The sequence below is a fragment of the Rhinopithecus bieti genome, unplaced genomic scaffold (genome assembly GCF_001698545.2).
Source record: "Rhinopithecus bieti isolate Rb0 unplaced genomic scaffold, ASM169854v2 scaffold_14232, whole genome shotgun sequence".
NCBI classification, from domain to species: Eukaryota; Metazoa; Chordata; class Mammalia; order Primates; family Cercopithecidae; genus Rhinopithecus; species Rhinopithecus bieti.
This window is the reverse complement of record NW_016807906.1, coordinates 61,034-74,496: the sequence shown is the minus strand read 5'-3', so window position 1 is coordinate 74,496 and position 13,463 is coordinate 61,034. Positions and strand designations below refer to the sequence as shown.

The 13,463-nt window shown below is 41.6% G+C and overlaps 1 pseudogene; it reads right to left on the bottom strand.

Annotated features, from left to right (window-relative positions):
• Positions 1-1,010: 1,010 nt before the first annotated feature.
• On the bottom strand, positions 1,011-1,275 carry LOC108537020 (putative uncharacterized protein UNQ5815/PRO19632; annotated as a pseudogene).
• Between the last annotated feature and the right edge of the window lie 12,188 nt (positions 1,276-13,463).

Here is a 13,463-nt window from a genome sequence, read left to right as displayed (position 1 = left end):
GAATATTATTTTAAGCCACTAATTTTTTCCTTAAAACAGCTGTGGTAAGCTCATGCTGAAGGTCTATTTCCCTACCTATGCACTGGAGACTTCTTCCTTACTTCTGTGCCTCAGGGAATGTGCCTGGGCTCTGGGCAGAGTGCCCTGCGCTCATGCAGGTAGACGTTCCCGCTTCCCACTGCAAAGCCCACTAAGCAGCACGATGTCCTGCTCTTTTAGTTATGCAGGCACCACAAGCTCAAAGGGGCAGCAGAAAAATACTGACAATAGAGGTAAGGCTGTTCTGGATAATTCAGTTCATAAAGCTCGCTTTGGAGGGTTTCGTTTCTCCATGTTAAATACACTCTGTTTTTCTTTTGAGATACCTCTTTTCAGCAGGAAAATCCTGCCATCATCATTTCCCATTTGAGTTCCATGAGCTTCTACCTAGAGCCAAAATGGAAATGGAATTTTACAATGAAAGAAGCAGACGGGGAAAAGAATTTGCCATCTTCTTAACAAGCCAGTAACAGGCACCGAAAATCTGAGAGCTGCCAATGACAAGCATGTTCATGCTCAGCACAGCTGCTCTTTTACAAATCCTGGTAACATAAACAACATAAAATCACCATCAACCATTTCCAGAACATTTTCATCTTCCCAAGCTGAAAGTCTGTACCCTTTTAACAATAACTGCCCTTTCCTCTCTCCCCGAGTCCCTGGCCACCCTAGTCTACTTTCTATCTCTGTGAGTTTGATGATCTTTGGTACTCTATCAAGTGGAATCACACAGTATTTGTCCTTTTGTGCCTGGCTTACTTCACTTAGCATAGTGTCCTCAAGGTCCATCCATGTTGCAGCATGTGGCGAGACTTCCTTCCTTTTTAAGGCTGAATCCTATTTCTTTATATGGATGGACCACATTTTGGTTATCCACTCATCTGTTGTTGGACATCGGGTTGCTTCCAGCTGTTGGAATTATTGTTATTGTGAATAATGCTGCTATGAGCATGAAATGTGCAAATGTCTCTTCAAGACCCTGCTTTCATTTCAAGCCACTGAATGTTGAGGTGGTTTGTTACATAGCAATAGACAACCAGATGTTGAGTCACGATTAGAGCGTGCCACCGACATGGTACAAGGATGATGATGACTGAAGGAGAGAAGTGTGTTGTCCATGTGAGTGCGTGGGGTCCAGCTGGAGAGATTATTAAGCAGGCTGTAGAATAGTAGCAGTTTAGAAATTGCACTCCTAACTGTGTGTCAACAAAAGAAAAGATTATTCTGGATTTGCATTCAGATTGGGCAGATTGCTAGTGTCTCCTCCACCAGGATGGTCTGAGAGCCAAGCTTGGAAAATCGGAAGTGATTGGGTCATCTGGTGCAGGACAGTTTAGCACCATGAATGGGTAATCAAACTTGGATTCCATCACAAGCTAGAGGGGATACTTTTCTTCTGTTGAAATTAATCAGGGCTAAGGAAGAAAAGAAGAAACCATGGCTACCTTTTGAAACAAGTCCAACAAACAGGTCAGAAAGAGGTTCCAGGCTGCACATGGGGATCTGGAAGTAAAGCAGGTGAGCCCCCCACCTCCTGAAGCTGGACCCTGCACTGGTGATGAGGATAAGAGGTTTCCCAGCTGTTTAAAAGAAAACAGTGTATCAGCCGGGCATGGTGGCTCACGCCTGTAATCCCAGCCCTTTGGGAGGCCGAGGCTGGCGGGTCACTTGAGGTCAGGAGTTTGAGACCAGCCTGGCCAACACAGTGAAACTGTATCTCTACTAAAAATACAAAAATTAGCCAGGCATGGTGGTGTGCACCTGTAATCCCAGCTACTCGGGAGGCCGAGGCAGGAGAATCACTTAAACCCGGGAGGCAGAGGTTGCAGTGAGCCGAGATCACGCCACCGCACTCCACCTGGGAGACAAAAGTGAAACTCCGTCTAAAAAAAAAAAAAAAAAACCCACAATAAACAGTGTATCAATACAAAAAATTTGAGGTATGCTAAGGCCAATGGAGAGGATAGTTCCACACAGTTACGAGGAGGACGGTGTGCACCACACCACAGGGCCGCACAGGGAAGCAGGAGGCAGAGCGAGTGGGAGGCTGTGGACAAGTGCCTTTTTTTGGTGGTTTCTATGAGAAGAAACAGGAAGGCAAAGTAAAGAGGCTCAGGATTGACCGGTTTGCTAGTTCCAGCAGGCTCTGAGGTATAGGGGCTGTCCCTAGCTGTCTGGTACCCGACTTTGGGTGATTAGGGAAAGTGGATAGTGGCCCAGCACGTGAGAGACCAATAAAGGAGGTGGTTGGGGTGTGGGCTCTGGATTGGTTGGTTTGTATTTGAAAAGTGCACCCCTGGGAGGAGGAGGACTTCCGAGGAATGGCGGGTGGCACAGAGGAGGCGACAAGGGAGGCCTAAGGCTGAAGCAAAGCATATTGTTGAGTTTTCCAGATCAAGGAATGTTTGGTACATGCATGTAGGACAGATGTGAAAACATCGACTCTATGGATGCCAGAAACATGGTCAATACATTTGGCCCTGTGATGCTGTAACATCAAACTAAGGCACCTTTGCAGCGATGATGGATGAGACTTAGAAGGAAGGCCATCATTTGCCCTAAATAGTGTAGAAAATATTTTTTTATGAGAGTTGAAAGGAGGAACAAAAATCAAAGTATAAGGAGTCCTCGTAGGCCAGCCTGTATCTAAGCTTCCCATTCATATGGCATTAGCAGGGGAAATAGATTCGAAATTTCCAGGGTCTCTACCAATATCTTGGTGGATTGCAAAGTATGTTAAAAGTATGGAGAGATATGTACCTCTCAAAAAAGTTGGACAAGAATATCTTGGTGTATTTCTCAGGTCATGGTGGTAAGTGCTGCAGTTATGTTGTTGGAGGGTATGATCTGAGAAGTCAGTAAAGTACATGTGAAGATTGGTGATATTTGTGTGTAACCAAGGGGATGGGGTGGTTGTGGTGGTAACAGTTGGGGACAGGGCAGGAGGTCCTGGTGGAAAGCTGGAGGGTGGAGTAGAAGTCACTAGGGAGTGTATGACCCTCTCCCCAGGGTCCAAAGGATTCACTGACCTGTGGCAGCTGCTTTTTGGGGAAAACAATACTCTTCGTTAATTTTAGAATGGCATTGAGAGTAGTAGCTTCTACCAGATTTTCCTTTAGGCGTGGAGGGGAGGGTGCATGTTTTGGCAGAGAGCAAGGAACATACCAGGATCATAGGCCAAGCAGGTAGTAAATTCAGGAAACACAATAGAGTTCCTAATTCAAACGAAGAAAAGCAGTAAATGTCCCATGTCCATTTTGTCAGCACCTTGGGAGAGGCATTCCATGGGTGTCACTGGGGTGGAGGCTTTAGTGTCCAGGTGATGTATCTCTAATAGCGATGTCTTGGGCTAGGGTGATGTTGTCTAAGGTGATGTCATCTCCAGCTGCGAGCTTCTGAGCAATGTCATCCGGGATGTGGGTCTGAGGTGCCCTGCGCAACTGCAGAAAGGTGCATGTGATTAAGATATTGTCTGCAAAGATAGTATGCAATGGCAAAGCTGTTGAGGTCCCTCTAGGTAGCCTAGGAAAGGTAAATTGTGACCCGTTAGAGGTGAAGGCAAACTGTGCTGAAGGGTTTTTGAAGGGGGCAATGAACAGAACACAGTAGCTAAATCTGTAATAATAAAATACCAGTTATTGACTGGGTGGTGTCGATTATTTTAATAATACTGAATATTGCATATGGGGCTTTTTTTTTTTTTTTTTGCCAGGAACTTCCAGTTTTATTTTTTAAATCATTTAACAGGAAAAACAGTCAACCAAATTTTAAAAAAAAGTAGGTTGGATTAATTTAACAATAAAATAATCACTTAAAATATCAGCCCCTCTCTCTTCAGGCCCAGGCGGCATAGTGTCTGTTTTACACGCCGAACTTGCACACATTGTTTGTTACTTATTTGATGCAACACAAAATAACAAGTCTTACATTTCACTGCACTTCTCCTCCAGTAGAGTTCATACAATTATGCACTCTTAAGATCAGTATCAGGCTTCTTAAATCATCTTACATTTTGACACGATAATACATACTCGTGTAACAAGAATACTTTTAAACACAATTGTTATAGAAAACAAATACCTTAAATAATTCTGTGCAGCATCTAGACTGCTCAAAAGAACAGCGAAGATGAACAATAATCGTACAAGAATTATAGTCCCTTGTTTATAGAAACCATCCAAATAAAATATTTTCCCTAATTTTCCTTACTTCTTATAGTTTATTAGCAGAGATGAATTACAAGAAGCAGAATGCACCAATTTTTGGTTCTTGGTTGTAGCTGCCAGCTTAGGAATTCATGACTATAAATATCAAGCAAATATGATTATACTCACAAGTTCCGGAATGGGAAAAAAACCTCAGATATCTCTAAAGTGTTTCTCTATCCTTTCTTTCAATTCATGACAGAAAAAATTCACAGCAGTTTAAAGGATGGTGAAAGACTGAACATGGGCCCACTAAAATAGAGATTAATTTTACGTATTACATTCCTATAGTAAAAATTGTAATAAGTATTATATTGTGTTAAGTAACATTCTACAGTAAGTTGTTGGAGCAAATACAGCATTTAACAGGTTCATTTACAGACCAGGCATAGTAGCCTTTAGACAGAACATCTTATTTTCACACTCTTGAACATGTAACCTTTAAAAAACCAAAAGAAATATGTAATTTATGACAGCTGGCCAGGCACTTAATTTGGGGAAAGAGAAGGATTCTGAGGTAAACTAGAATTATTTTTAGCAATCACAAACGTAGCCTATAAACCACATTTTACACCACACTGAAGTTATTCAGCTTTTAACTATAAGTTTGTCACTCCTTTGTGCCAAAATTCACACCTAGGCGTAACTTTATTTTTTGAGCCGAGTCTCACTCTGTCACCCAGACTGGAAGGCAGTGGCGTGATCTCCGCTCACTGCAACCTCCACCTCTTGTGTTCAAGCAATTCTCCTGCCTCAGCCTCTCAAGTAGCTGGGATTACAGGCACGGGCCACCATGCCCAGCTAATTGTAACTTCTTAAGAAGCTCTTCAAAGAACATACTCAAGTCTGAATCTTGGCCCTGCATTTGGGACTCTTTATGCATGGAACCACAGCATTAAGGCTGCAGTAATCCACCATCAGGCGCCATTGATTTTTTTCTGCTTCCCAAAATTTTGACAAAATGGGATTGTCAAATGGAGAAGCAGTAAAGATAACCCTTCTATTAATTAGGTTTTACATAATCAGGTTTTTATTGATACATAATAGGTGTACATATTTTGGGGGTAATGTGATACTTTGATACATTCATATAATGTATAATAATCAAATCAGGGTAATTGGGATATCATCACCTTAAATATTTATCTTTTCTTTATGCTGAAAACATTCAAATTATTCTCAAAGTTGAAGCTGTTTTGAAATATACACTAGATTATTGTTTTCTATAGTCACTCAACTCATTGATGGAGCACTAAATCTTATTTCTTCTTTCTTCCTCTTCTTCCTCTTGTTTTTTTTAGAGATGAGGTCTCACTGTGTTGCCCAGGCTGGTCTTGAACTCCTGAGCTCAAGCAGTCTTCCCATTTTGGCTTCCCAAAATGCTGAGATTGCAGGTATGAGTCAAGATACCCAGCCTTCTTTTCTTAAAAGACATTTCTTTATCTATGTATCTATGTATGTGTGTATGTATGTATCTATGTATGTATGTATGTAGGTATGTATGTATGTATGTATCTATCTGTCTATCTATCTATCTATCTATCTATCTATCTATCATCTTTCTGTCTATTGTTAGAGACAGGGCCTCACTCTGTCACCCAGGCTGGAGTGCACTAGCATGATCATAGCTCGCCTCAACCTCTTGAGCTCAAATGACCTTCCCACCTCAGCCTCCCAAGTAGCAGGGACTACAGGCGTGCACCACCATGCTCAGCTAATTTTGTTGTACTTTTTGTAGAGATGGGGTCTCACTACATTGCCCAGGCTGTGTAAAGCTACATTCCTTCTGAAATTGATTTTTGTGGGTAGTTTAGGATATGTTTCAAGATTTTCTTTTTGCATATGGCTAATTGATCTATCAACATTAATTTCTTAAATATATTTTTAATCACTAATCTACAGTATTTCCTTTGTCACAGATATGTCTCCACACATGTGTGGGTCTGTTTTTAGGCTCCGTTCTTTTCCATTGGTCTATTTTCTATTCTTATTTCAACATTACTCCCTTAATTCCTGTGGCTTTATATTAAGTCCTTTTATCTGTAAGTTAATTTCTTTTATTTAGTTCTTTCTTCTGAAGAATGTCTTGGCTTTTCTTGGTCCTTTTCACCTCATATCAATTTTAGATCAGATTTTCAATTTCCATATCTAAAACCCTGTGGGGAGTTTGACTTATTTAGTTTTAATTTTTAACTGGATGTCAGAATGCTCCCTTTCTGTTTCCAATTTTTATTATTATAATTATGATGTTTCATAGATGATAGCAGGATTACAAAATAGCAGAAAGCAGGGACAGTATTTTATATATATTTTTTAATGTTAAACACATACTGGCCGGGCGTGGTTGCTCACGCCTGTAATCCCAGCACTTTGGGAGCCCAAGGGGGGTTGATCACCTGAAGTCAGGAGTTCGAGACCAGCCTGACCAACATGGAGAAACCCCATCTCTACTAAAAATACAAAATTAGCCAGGCATGGTGGCAGGCACCTGTAATCCCAGCTACTCCAGAGGCTGAGGGAGGAAAATCACTTGAACCCAGGAGGCAGAGGTTGTGGTGAGCCAAGATCCTGCCACTGCATTCCAGCCTGGGCTGCAAGAGCGAAACTCCGTCAAAAAAAAAAAAAAAAAAAAAAAAAAAAAAAGACCTATCCTGTGAGAAGAAACCCCTTTTAAAGTTTATAACTGGTCGTCACAATAGATTTGTTAGCAGAGCCATGCAATCAACATTGGTGGATCAATCTGGAATTTTATGAGAAGCTCCAGATCCTGGGAGGATTAGGAGGAATGGATGGAGCTCTTAATTGTTTCTGCAGAAACAAACTATGGGAGGGTTCACAAAACTCCCAGGAATCTATAGACATATCCCAATGAGTCCAGATTTCTGAAAAACATTTTTAAATGTATTTTAGAGGATAACCTTAAAAAATGAGATAAGCATATTCTGGATCTTTTCGATGGCCTTTTAAAAAATTAAACAAGTCGTATAATATCTATGCCCAAATCATGGTAAAGAAAACCAGAGAGTGATATGTAAATTTCTTAATGTTTTTCATATCATATGTCACAGATTCAACTGAAACCTGTAAGCCTCACTTCACCTGGTGGATGGGATAGACTTACTGGATGAGGGCTTTAAAGATGTCCAGTGTTTTATGTATCAGTAAGCTCTACAATCACCTACCAGATTTTAGTAATAATTGATACTTTTTTGTTTTCTTTGAGATAGAGTTTCGCTCTTGTTGCCCAGGCTGGAGTGCAATGGTGTGATCTCGGTTCACTGCAACCTCCGTCTCCCGAGTTCAAGCGATTCTCCTGCCTCAGCTTCCCAAGTAGCTGAGCTGGAATTACAGGCATACGCCACCATGCCCGGCTAATTTTGTATTTTTAGTACAGATGGAGTTTCTCCATGTTGGTCAGGCTGGTCTCGAACTCCCGACCTCAGGTGATCCACCTGCCTCGGCCTCCCAAAGTGCTGGGATTACAGGCATAAGCCACCGCGCCTGGCCCAATAACTGATACTATTACTTTAAATACAAAGATAGGTTATCACAATAAAAATAAATATGCCCTTACAAAAACCTATTTCAGTCTTACAAATTTCCCAGCATGACAAGTATTTTAATTTCATCTCATAATATACATGTTATCTTGTTATTGAATCCAGCAAGCATTCTACCAAAGCGGGTAAAAGCTGCTCAGACACTTCCCTGTACCTGTAAGTCAATCAATGTCCAAGGGTGACGTGCCCATCAGGTGGCTTCCAGGTAAATCTGACAGCTGATTCATTTTCCAACAGGAGGTCAGAAGGATCCTTCTCCCGGTGAAATGGCCCAGGAGCTCAATATCACAGGGTGCTTACATTCGCTGTTTAGGATTCTAATACTATCTACATTGAAAACAGTTAGGGTGGGAGTTGGGGCTGGGTGAGCGGGGGTACTTACTAATTATGTAGATACTAGGGCCAAAGGTGGCGAGAGACTTTGGCTGAAGACGCAGAGTATTATAAACTGTTTCAGAACATAGAAGGAGAGTTGGGTGAAGCTCAAAAATGTAAATCCATGTCCCATTTTAAATAAAGTGATATCAAAAAAATAAGATAACTAGGATATATTTAAGCAGGAGATGAAAGATCTCTACAAGCACAACAAAACACATCTGAAAAAAATCATCAATGACACGAGCAAATGGAAAAACATTGCATGCTCATGGATTTGAAGAGTCAGCGTTGTTAAAATGGCCATACTGCCCCAAGCAATCTACAGATTCAACACTATTCCTACAAAACTATCAATGTCATTTTTCACAGAATTAGAAAAAATTCTTCTAAAATTCATATGGAACCAAAAATAGAGCCCTAATAACCAAAGCAATCCTAAGCAAAAAATAAATAAATAAATAAAGCCAGAGGCATCATACTATCTGGCTTCAAAGTATATGATAAGGCTATACAGTGACCAAAACAACATGGTACTGGTACAAAAAACAGGCACATAGACCAATGGAAAAGAATAAAGAACCTAAAAATAAAGCCACACACCTAAAACCATCTGATCTTAGACAAAGTTGACGAAAATACGCAATGGGGAAAGGACTTCCTATTCAATAAATGGTGCTGGGGTAACTGGCTAGCCAGAAGAATGAAACTGGATCCCTGCCTATCACCATTTACAGAAATTAACTCAACGTAGATTAAAAACTTAAGTGTAAGTCCTCAAACTATAAAAATCCTAGAAGAAAAGCTAGGAAATACCCTTCTCAACCTCTGCCTTGGCAAATAATTTATGGCTAAGTCCTCAAAAACAACAGCTGCAACAAAAGCAAAAATTGACAAATGCAACCTAATTAAGCTAAAGAGTTTCTGCAAAAGAAACTATGAACAGAGTAAATGGACAAACAATAGAATGAGAGAAAATATTCACAAACTATGTATCCAACAAAGGTCTAATATCCAGAATCTGTAAGGAATTTAAATCAACTAGCAAATACCAAATAACTTCCTTTAAAAGTGGGCAAAGTACATGAACAGACACTTCCTAAAATTAGACATACAAGCAGCCAACAAAGATATGAAAAAAATGCTCATCATTATTAATTATCAGAGAAATGCAAATCAAAATGCGATGAGATACCATCACACACCAGTCAGAATGGCTATTATTAAAAAGTCAAAAAATAACAGATGTTGGTAGGGCTGCAGAGAAAAGGGAATGCTTATGCACTGTTGGTGAGAATGTAAATTAGTTCAGCCACTGTGGAAAGCAATTTGCAGATTCCTCAAAGAACTAAAAACAAAACTACACAGCAATCCCATTACTTGGTATATACCCAAAGGAAAACAAGCCGTTCTACCAAAAAGACACATACACCTGCATGTTCATCACAGCACTATTCACAATAGCAAAGACATGGAATCAACCTAGGTGCCCATCAGTGGTGAACTGGATAAAGAAAATGCAGTACATACATGCCATGGAATACTACACAGCCATAAAAAAGAACGAAATCATGTCCTTGGCAACACCATGCATGCAGCTGCTGGCCATTATCCTAAGTGAATTAATGCAGGAACAGAATATCAAATACCACATATTCTCACTTATAAGTCGAAGCTAACCGTTAGGTACCCATGGACGTAAAGATGGGAACAGTGAACACTGGGGACTCCTAGATGGGGAAGACAGGGAAGGGGCAAGGGTTGAAAAACTACCTAATGGGTACTGTGCCAGCATGCTACCTGGGTGATGGATTCAGACATACCCCAAACCTCAGCCTCATGCAATTTGTAACAACTCTGTACATGTACCCCCCGAATCTAAAGTAAAAGTTGAAAGTAAATGAAGTGATACTAATATTGTTCAGGCACAGGCTGGGGTTTGCCTTTTGGGCTCAGTATCCTTTGGGTTTGAGGAATGATGTGGGCATCATCGGTTGATCCTGATCGGAGCAGCGATGCTCTGGAAGCAAGGTCTTCCCCTGGGAATCGAGGCCATTGAAGGTTCTAGGCTGTGAGCAGGAAGATGTTAAGTTATATTTTCCACGCTTTCCAGAAATCTGCTGCTGAGCCTCCGCTGCCTGCAACATCCCCTCTCTGATGCTGAGAGTAACCGTACAGAGGAGAGCCCCATTCAGGGTGCATACTTCGGGGATTTTAATGGGACCGTTCTTTTGTTTGTTTTTGATTTTTATTTTTTGAGACAGGGTCTTGCTGTGTCCCCCAGGCTGGAGTACAGTGACCATATAGCTCACTGCAACCTCAAACTCCTGGGCTCAAGGGATCCTTCTGCCCCAGCCTCCCAAGTAGTTGGGACTGCAGGTACACATCACCATGCCTAGCTCGTTTTTAACGTTTTTGTAGAAATGGGGTCTCCCTTTGTTGCCAAGGCTGGTATCGAACTCCTGAGCTTAGGCAATCCTCCCGGCTTGGCCTCCCAAAGTGCTGTGATTACAGGCATGAGCCACTGCACAGGCCTAAAGGGACCGTTGTAAAGGAAATGCTTTGTGAGCAGTGATGAATCTGCTGCCAAAAAAGTAAATCAGAGCTGGAAGTAGGTCAGGGTCTTCATGCCCTTCAGGGGCCAGATGGACACCGGCTGAGGCAGCTATGAGTCTTCTGTGGTGGAAACTGGGTTGTAGAGCTGAGGTTTCATCGCACAGCACTGGGTTTATGAGATCTATCCAGTAGGGAAGATATCAGCTGTCAACTGCCAGTTATTTTTTGAGAGTTTTGGGTTTTCTTTTCTTTTTAGTCAGGGAAAATGAGAGTCAGAGAGAAGGAAAAGGAAGCAACCAATTAGTGGCCTCAAGACTATTAATAATCACAAATCTCATTCAGCACGATTCTGACTCACAGCTTGCTTAAAGTTAAATTGCCGTTTTCAATGTTCAAATTGCGAATTTGGTGGCATAAGGTTGTTCCTTCATACTGTAATTGGAAAACTTTGGGGCAGGACTGTAGGACTTACTTTTGACCCTCATTCCACCCCTTACCCTGCTCTTCATTGTTCTAAAAAATGGGGAAACAGATTGAATACACACTATTTAAGTTTCATGAAAGCAAGAATATGTTTGTCCTGGTCACTATTGTATTCCCAGCACTTAGAACAGTGCCTGGAATATAGTTGGTTCTCAATAAATATTAATTGAGTAAATGCTATCTTACACATTACCTTGCTTTGAAATTCTAAGACAAAACAATACTAATAGCTTTTAAGTAATGGTGGCTTCTGGTAAGCTTCATACCAATTTCCCTTGTAATGTTACATATTTATTTCTAAAGCAACAACTCATTTATTTAGATTAATGAAAACAAATGAAAACAAATACTGTATTGTGGGCCCACCTTTTCAGTGTTCCAGTGATATCAGGCAATCTTAAATTTTAACCATAAGGCTGGGCGCGGTGGCTCAAGCCTGTAATCCCAGCACTTTGGGAGGCCGAGACGGGCAGATCACGAGGTCAGCAGATCGAGACCATCCTGGTTAACCCAGTGAAACCACGTCTCTACTAAAAAATACAAAAAATTAGCCGGGCGAGGTGGCGGCGCCTGTAGTCCCAGCTACTCGGGAGGCTGAGGCAGGAGAATGGCGTGAACCCGGGAGGCGGAGCTTGCAGTGAGCTGAGATCCGGCCACTGCACTCCAGCCTGGGCGACAGAGCGAGACTCCGTCTCAAAAAAAAAAAAAAAAAAAAAAAATTTTACCCATAAATAATTTTGATAAAAGAAACATATGTAAACATCCCATAAACCAAGTGTGGCTGTTCATCCAGACTTTGCAGGCTTAACCCAAATATTTGAGGCAGGTTAAAAAAAATACAATCTAAAGAGACAAGACTTCTCAACACGGGAGCAGTGATGTGCTTCCGAGACCTAGATAACAGGGGGCTTTTGAAGGGCGCCCTCCTAGGAAGGACCTCCTAACTTCTCAGTTTCTGCCTCTGTTGACTCAGGAAGGAGCTCCCAGTGGTGTGACTTGAGCGTGTCCCGTGCCCACAGGTCTCCTGAGAAAGTAGACTGTGTCTTCTCACTGTCCGGGCCCAAGGAGAAGGTGTTGAACTGAAGGGAAGCTCATTTAGAGGGAGGCCTTTATCTCAGGAGAGAAACCGATGTAAATTCTCAGTCCAGCAGGAAGGAGAGTGACTCTCTGAAGCAATCGGATGCTTTCTTTGCAGAGGGATTTGAATTTGAAACTGTAGAGACCATCAGCACTCGCTAGTCTGGACAGAAGCAGATGGCAGGCAGAGAAAGCTGTGGTAGAAGTAACGAGTCAGGACAGACCATGGCCAAGCAGGGCTGAGCGGCCAGGGCTCTGTGACAGCAGCCCCAGCTCCCGGAGCAGCAAATGCCAGCTCAGCGGAGGCAGCTGGTGTTGCCTCTCAGAGCTGCTGTTGAAACCGTGTGCGGGCTGCCTGTGAATGACCTTCCTTTCAGGCTCTAGCAGCCTGCTGAGGCTCTCTGTTCTTTCCTTCCTGTCTCCTTGGCTAACCTGGAAAGGCCTAATTAACACACGTGTAAATTAAGACCTCCTCTGGCTCAATATTCTAGAATTACACTGAGAAAGCTCATTAATTCAGACCACTTCTTCCACATTTTTAATTATTCGATTTGGATTAAACCGGAGTTTATTTTGCTCAACAAAATTTTATTATAGATAGCTCAAATTAAAAAGGGAGGGGGCAGAGGAATTACTTAAAATATTTAAGGGAACATGCTCTTAATTTAACATGTTAATTTTAAACTATTTATTAAAAATTCATGACACAAGGAACTTCAGTTAGGTAAAATGAATGGAACTGTTAAGCTTTGTGCTTTTTTTCAGCGAATATTTCTTGTCCTTTCTTTGGACCAGGCTCTATGCTAAATTCCAGAACACAACATCAAATTAATAGGCATGATACTGTAGTTTAATTTAAAAATAAAAGTGCAACATAAGAAATATCTTGAAGTATTGTTTTTCACTGCCATCCCAAACATGTCTATATGTATACACATATACTAATATACATACATACGTATGTGGGGGGGGAGGAAGGAAGGAAGGAAGGAAGGAAGGAAGGAAGGAAGGGAAGGAAGGAAGGAAGGAAGGAAGGGAGGGAGGGAAGGAGGGAAAGGAAAGAGAAGGGAAGGAAGGAAGGAAGGGAAAGAAGGAAGGAAGGGAGGGAAGAAAGGAAGGAAGGGAAAGAAGGAAGGAAGGGAGGGAAGAAAGGGAAGGGAAGGAAGGA